This window comes from Chiloscyllium punctatum, unplaced genomic scaffold (assembly GCF_047496795.1).
Source record: "Chiloscyllium punctatum isolate Juve2018m unplaced genomic scaffold, sChiPun1.3 scaffold_1259, whole genome shotgun sequence".
Lineage (NCBI taxonomy): Eukaryota > Metazoa > Chordata > Chondrichthyes > Orectolobiformes > Hemiscylliidae > Chiloscyllium > Chiloscyllium punctatum.
The window spans coordinates 917-7,500 of NW_027310993.1; positions in this window are offsets into that span (position 1 = coordinate 917).

A 6,584-nucleotide genomic window follows, 5' to 3' on the forward strand; every position below is an offset into this window, starting at 1 on the left:
CTTACAAGTCTCAAAGTCGGTATGAGCAGACACGTCCACCCCCATTCCCTTTTGGACCACTTCCCACCGTTGGAAATGCACGAAAATCGGCCTGTACACGGGGGAGGCACCGGCCTCGAAGACGAGACCGTCGGCAGAACCGCCGGGTCAAACCCGGCTGAGCTACCCGGCTTACAAGTCTCAAAGTCGGGTTGAGCAGTTCACATTCACTCCCATCGACTTTTGGGCAACTTCCCACGGTTCGAAATGCACAAGATTCGGCCTGAACACGGGGGACGCTCCCCCCTCGAAGGCGAGACCGTCGGCAGACCCGCCGGGTCAAACCCGGCTGAGCTACCCGGCTCGGAAGCGCCAAAGTCGGTATGAGCAGTCACGTTCACTCCCATCCCCTTTTGGACCGCTTCCCACGGTACGAAATGCATGAAAATCGGCCTGTACACGGGGGAGGCACCCGCCTCGAAGACGAGACCGTCGGCAGAACCGCCGGGTCAAACCCGGCTGAGCTACCCGGCTTACAAGTCTCAAAGTCGGGTTGAGCAGTCACATTCACTCCCATCGACTTTTGGGCAACTTCCCACGGTTCGAAATGCACAAAATTCGGCCTGAACACGGGGGACGCTCCCCCCTCGAAGGCGAGACCGTCGGCAGAACCGCCGGGTCAAACCCGGCTGAGCTACCCGGCTTAAAAGTCTCAAAGTCGGTATGAGCAGTCACATTCACCCCCATTCCCTTTTGGACCACTTCCCACGGTTGGAAATGCATGAAAATCGGCCTGGACACGGGGGAGGCTCCCCCCTCGATGACGAGACCGTCGGCAGAACCGCCGGAACAAACCCGGCTGAGCTACCCGGCTTACAAGTCTCAAAGTCGGTATGAGCAGACACGTCCACCCCCATTCCCTTTTGGACCACTTCCCACCGTTGGAAATGCACGAAAATCGGCCTGTACACGGGGGAGGCACCGGCCTCGAAGACGAGACCGTCGGCAGAACCGCCGGATCAAACCCGGCCGAGCTACCCGGGTTAGAAGCCTCAGAGTCGGGTTGAGCAGTCACGTCCACCCCCATTCCCTTTTGGACCACTTCCCACGGTTCGAAATGCACGAAAATCGGCCTGTACACGGGGGAGGGAGCCGCCTCGAAGACGAGACCGTCGGCAGAACCGCCGGTTCAAACCCGGCTGAGCTACCAGGCTCGGAAGCGCCAAAGTCGGGTTGAGCAGTCACATTCACTCCCATCCCCTTTTGGGCAACTTCCCACCGTTGCAAATGCATGAAAATCGGCCTGTACACGGGGGAGGGAGCCGCCTCGAAGACGAGACCGTCGGCAGAACCGCCGGATCAAACCCGGCTGAGCTACCAGGCTCGGAAGCGCCAAAGTCGGTATGAGCAGTCACATTCACTCCCATCCCCTTTTGGGCCACTTCCCACGGTTCGAAATGCACGAAAATCGGACTGAACACGGGGGAGGCTCCCCCCTCCAAAACGAGACCATCGGCAGAATCGACGGGTCAAACCGGCCGAGCTACCCGGGTTAGAAGCCTCAAAGTCGGGTTGAGCAGTCACGTCCACCCCCATCCCCTTTTGGACCACTTCCCACGGTTCGAAATGCACGAAAATCGGCCTGTACACGGGGGAGGCACCCGCCTCGAAGACGAGACCGTCGGCAGACCCGCCGGATCAAACCCGGCCGAGCTACACGGCTTACAAGTCTCAATGTCGGTATGAGCAGTCACGTCCACCCCTATTCCCTTTTGGACCACTTCCCACGGTACGAAATGCATGAAAATCGGCCTGTACACGGGGGAGGCACCCGCCTCGAAGACGAGACCGTCGGCAGAACCGCCGGGTCAAACCCGGCTGAGCTACCCGGCTCGGAAGCGCCAAAGTCGGGTTGAGCAGTCACATTCACTCCCATCGACTTTTGGGCAACTTCCCACGGTTCGAAATGCACAAAATTCGGCCTGAACACGGGGGACGCTCCCCCCTCGAAGGCGAGACCGTCGGCAGAACCGCCGGGTCAAACCCGGCTGAGCTACCCGGGTCGGAAGCGCCAAGGTCGGTATGAGCAGTCACATTCACTCCCATCCCCTTTTGGACCGCTTCCCACGGTTTGAAATGCACGAAAATCGGCCTGTACACGGGGGAGGCTCCGCCCTCGAAGGCGAGACCGACGGCAGAACCGCCGGGTCAAACCCGGCCGGGCTACCCGGGTTAGAAGCCTCAGAGTCGGGTTGAGCAGTCACATTCACCCCCATCCCCTTTTGAACCTCTTCCCACCGTTGGAAATGCACGAAAATCGGCCTGTACACGGGGGAGGCGCCCCTCTCGAAGGCGAGACCGACGGCAGAACCGCCGGGTCAAACCCGGCCGAGCTACCCGGGTTAGAAGCCTCAGAGTCGGGTTGAGCAGTCACATTCACCCCCATTCCCTTTTGGACCACTTCCCACGGTACGAAATGCATGAAAATCGGCCTGTACACGGGGGAGGCACCCGCCTCGAAGACGAGACCGTCGGCAGAACCGCCGGGTCAAACCCGGCTGAGCTACCCGGGTCGGAAGCGCCAAGGTCGGTATGAGCAGTCACATTCACTCCCATCCCCTTTTGGACCGCTTCCCACGGTTTGAAATGCACGAAAATCGGCCTGTACACGGGGGAGGCTCCGCCCTCGAAGGCGAGACCGACGGCAGAACCGCCGGGTCAAACCCGGCCGGGCTACCCGGGTTAGAAGCCTCAGAGTCGGGTTGAGCAGTCACATTCACCCCCATCCCCTTTTGAACCTCTTCCCACCGTTGGAAATGCACGAAAATCGGCCTGTACACGGGGGAGGCCCCCCTCTCGAAGACGAGACCGTCGGCAGACCCGCCGGATCAAACCCGGCCGAGCTACACGGCTTACAAGTCTCGATGTCGGTATGAGCAGTCACGTCCACCCCCATTCCCTTTTGGACCACTTCCCACGGTACGAAATGCATGAAAATCGGCCTGTACACGGGGGAGGCACCCGCCTCGAAGACGAGACCGTCGGCAGAACCGCCGGGTCAAACCCGGCTGAGCTACCCGGCTCGGAAGCGCCAAAGTCGGGTTGAGCAGTCACATTCACTCCCATCCCCTTTTGGGCCACTTCCCACGGTTCGAAATGCATGAAAATCGGCCTGTACACGGGGGACGCTCCCCCCTCGAAGGCGAGGCCGTCGGCAGAACCGCCGGGTCAAACCCGGCTGAGCTACCCGGGTTAGATGCCTCAAAGTCGGGTTGAGCAGTCACATTCACCCCCATCCCCTTTCGGCCCCCTTCCCACGGTTGGAAATGCATGAAAATCGGCCTGTACACGGTGGGCGCTCCCCCCTCGAAGGTGAGACCTTCGGCAGAACCGCCGGGTCAAATCCTGCCGAGCTACCCGCGTTAGAGGTCTCAATGTCGGCTTCAGCAGTCACATTCAATCCCATTCCCGTTTGGACCTCTTCCCGCCGATGGAAATGCACAAAATTCGGCCTGAACACGCGGGACGCTCCCCCCTCGAAGGCGAGACCGTCGCCAGAACCGCCGGGTCAAATCCGGCTGAGCTACCCGCGTTACAGGTCTCAAAGTCGGGTTGAGCAGTCACGTTCACCCCCATCCCCTTTCGGACCCCTTCCCACGGTTGGAAATGCATGAAAATCGGCCTGTACACGGTGGGCGCTCCCCCCTCGAAGGTGAGACCTTCGGCAGAACCGCCGGGTCAAATCCGGCCGAGCTACCCGCGTTAGAGGTCTCAATGTCGGCTTCAGCAGTCACATTCAATCCCATTCCCGTTTGGACCTCTTCCCGCCGATGGAAATGCACAAAATTCGGCCTGAACACGCGGGAGGCTCCCCCCTCGAAGGTGAGACCTTCGGCAGAACCGCCGGGTCAAATCCGGCCGAGCTACCCGCGTTAGAGGTCTCAATGTCGGCTTCAGCAGTCACATTCAATCCCATTCCCGTTTGGACCTCTTCCCGCCGATGGAAATGCACAAAATTCGGCCTGAACACGCGGGACGCTCCCCCCTCGAAGGCGAGACCGTCGCCAGAACCGCCGGGTCAAATCCGGCCGAGCTACCCGCGTTAGAGGTCTCAATGTCGGCTTCAGCAGTCACATTCAATCCCATTCCCTTTTGGAACACTTCCCGCCGTTAACAATGCACGATATTCGGCCTGAACACGCGGGACGCTCCCCCCTCGAAGGTGAGACCTTCGGCAGAACCGCCGGGTCAAATCCTGCCGAGCTACCCGCGTTAGAGGTCTCAATGTCGGCTTCAGCAGTCACATTCAATCCCATTCCCGTTTGGACCTCTTCCCGCCGATGGAAATGCACAAAATTCGGCCTGAACACGCGGGGCGCTCCCCCCTCGAAGGCGAGACCGTCGCCAGAACCGCCGGGTCAAATCCGGCTGAGCTACCCGCGTTACAGGTCTCAAAGTCGGCTTCAGCAGTCACATTCAATCCCATTCCCTTTTGGAACACTTCCCGCCGTTAACAATGCACGATATTCGGACTGAACACGGGGGCCGGTCCGCCCTCGAAGTCAACACCGTCCGCAGAACCGCCGGGGCAAATCCGGCTGAGCTACCCCGCCCCCGAACACTCAAAGTCCCTCTGAAGCCTTGCATTCGCCTCCTTGGAAAATTGACGTCAAACATTACCAAAATCGGGGGCACGAGCACTAAAGCTAAGTCTCACCCTTTCCCTATCCCTAACCAGGAACCGAACGCCCACCCTCAGCCTCACACCAACGCCGGTGCCACTCCAGACAGACACACCCTTCAAAACCACACCCATCCGGCCATGCAACTCAAAAAGGGTCCAAATTCAGAAACACCCCCTTCAAAAGGCACTCCATCCTCGGCCACACCACCGGGACATGCTCCCCTCGGCGATAATTAAGCCCCCACCACTATTTGAAGCCAACCGCAGCCGCAACTCGAACGGAGAAATCAGTAACCAATTCAAAAATGCGCTTGGTTACTGATTTCTACTGAGCCGAAAAAATTCTAAGTGTCGGTGGTTACTGATTTATACCAACCCGAAAATATTCTAAGTGTCGGTGGTTACTGATTTATACCAACCCGAAAAAATTCTAAGTGTCAGTGGTTACTGATTTATACCAACTCGAAAAAATTCTAAGTGTCAGTGGTTACTGATTTATACCAACCCGAAAATATTCTAAGTGTCAGTGGTTACTGATTTGTACCGACCCGAAAATATTCTAAGTGTCAGTGGTTACTGATTTATACCAACCCGAAAAAATTCTAAGTGTCAGTGGTTACTGATTTATACCAAGTCGAAAAAATTCTAAGTGTCAGTGGTTACTGATTTATACCAACCCGAAAATATTCTAAGTGTCAGTGGTTACTGATTTATACCAACTCGAAAAAATTCTAAGTGTCAGTGGTTACTGATTTATACCGACCCGAAAAAATTCTAAGTGTCAGTGGTTACTGATTTATACCAACTCGAAAATATTCTAAGTGTCGGTGGTTACTGATTTATACCAACCCGAAAAAATTCTAAGTGTCAGTGGTTACTGATTTATACCAACTCGAAAAAATTCTAAGTGTCGGTGGTTACTGATTTATACCAACTCGAAAATATTCTAAGTGTCGGTGGTTACTGATTTATACCAACCCGAAAATATTCTAAGTGTCAGTGGTTACTGATTTATACCAACTCGAAAAAATTCTAAGTGTCAGTGGTTACTGATTTATACCAACTCGAAAATATTCTAAGTGTCGGTGGTTACTGATTTATACCAACCCGAAAATATTCTAAGTGTCAGTGGTTACTGATTTATACCAACTCGAAAAAATTCTAAGTGTCAGTGGTTACTGATTTATACCAACTCGAAAATATTCTAAGTGTCGGTGGTTACTGATTTATACCAACCCGAAAATATTCTAAGTGTCAGTGGTTACTGATTTGTACCGACCCGAAAAAATTCTAAGTGTCAGTGGTTACTGATTTATACCAACCCGAAAATATTCTAAGTGTCGGTGGTTACTGATTTATACCAACCCGAAAATATTCTAAGTGTCAGTGGTTACTGATTTATACCAACTCGAAAAAATTCTAAGTGTCAGTGGTTACTGATTTATACCAACTCGAAAATATTCTAAGTGTCAGTGGTTACTGATTTGTACCAACCCGAAAATATTCTAAGTGTCGGTGGTTACTGATTTATACCAACCCGAAAATATTCTAAGTGTCAGTGGTTACTGATTTATACCAACTCGAAAATATTCTAAGTGTCGGTGGTTACTGATTTATACCAACCCGAAAATATTCTAAGTGTCAGTGGTTACTGATTTATACCAAGTCGAAAATATTCTAAGTGTCAGTGGTTACTGATTTATACCAACTCGAAAAAATTCTAAGTGTCAGTGGTTACTGATTTATACCAACTCGAAAATATTCTAAGTGTCGGTGGTTACTGATTTATACCAACCCGAAAATATTCTAAGTGTCAGTGGTTACTGATTTATACCAACTCGAAAAAATTCTAAGTGTCAGTGGTTACTGATTTATACCAACTCGAAAATATTCTAAGTGTCGGTGGTTACTGATTTATACC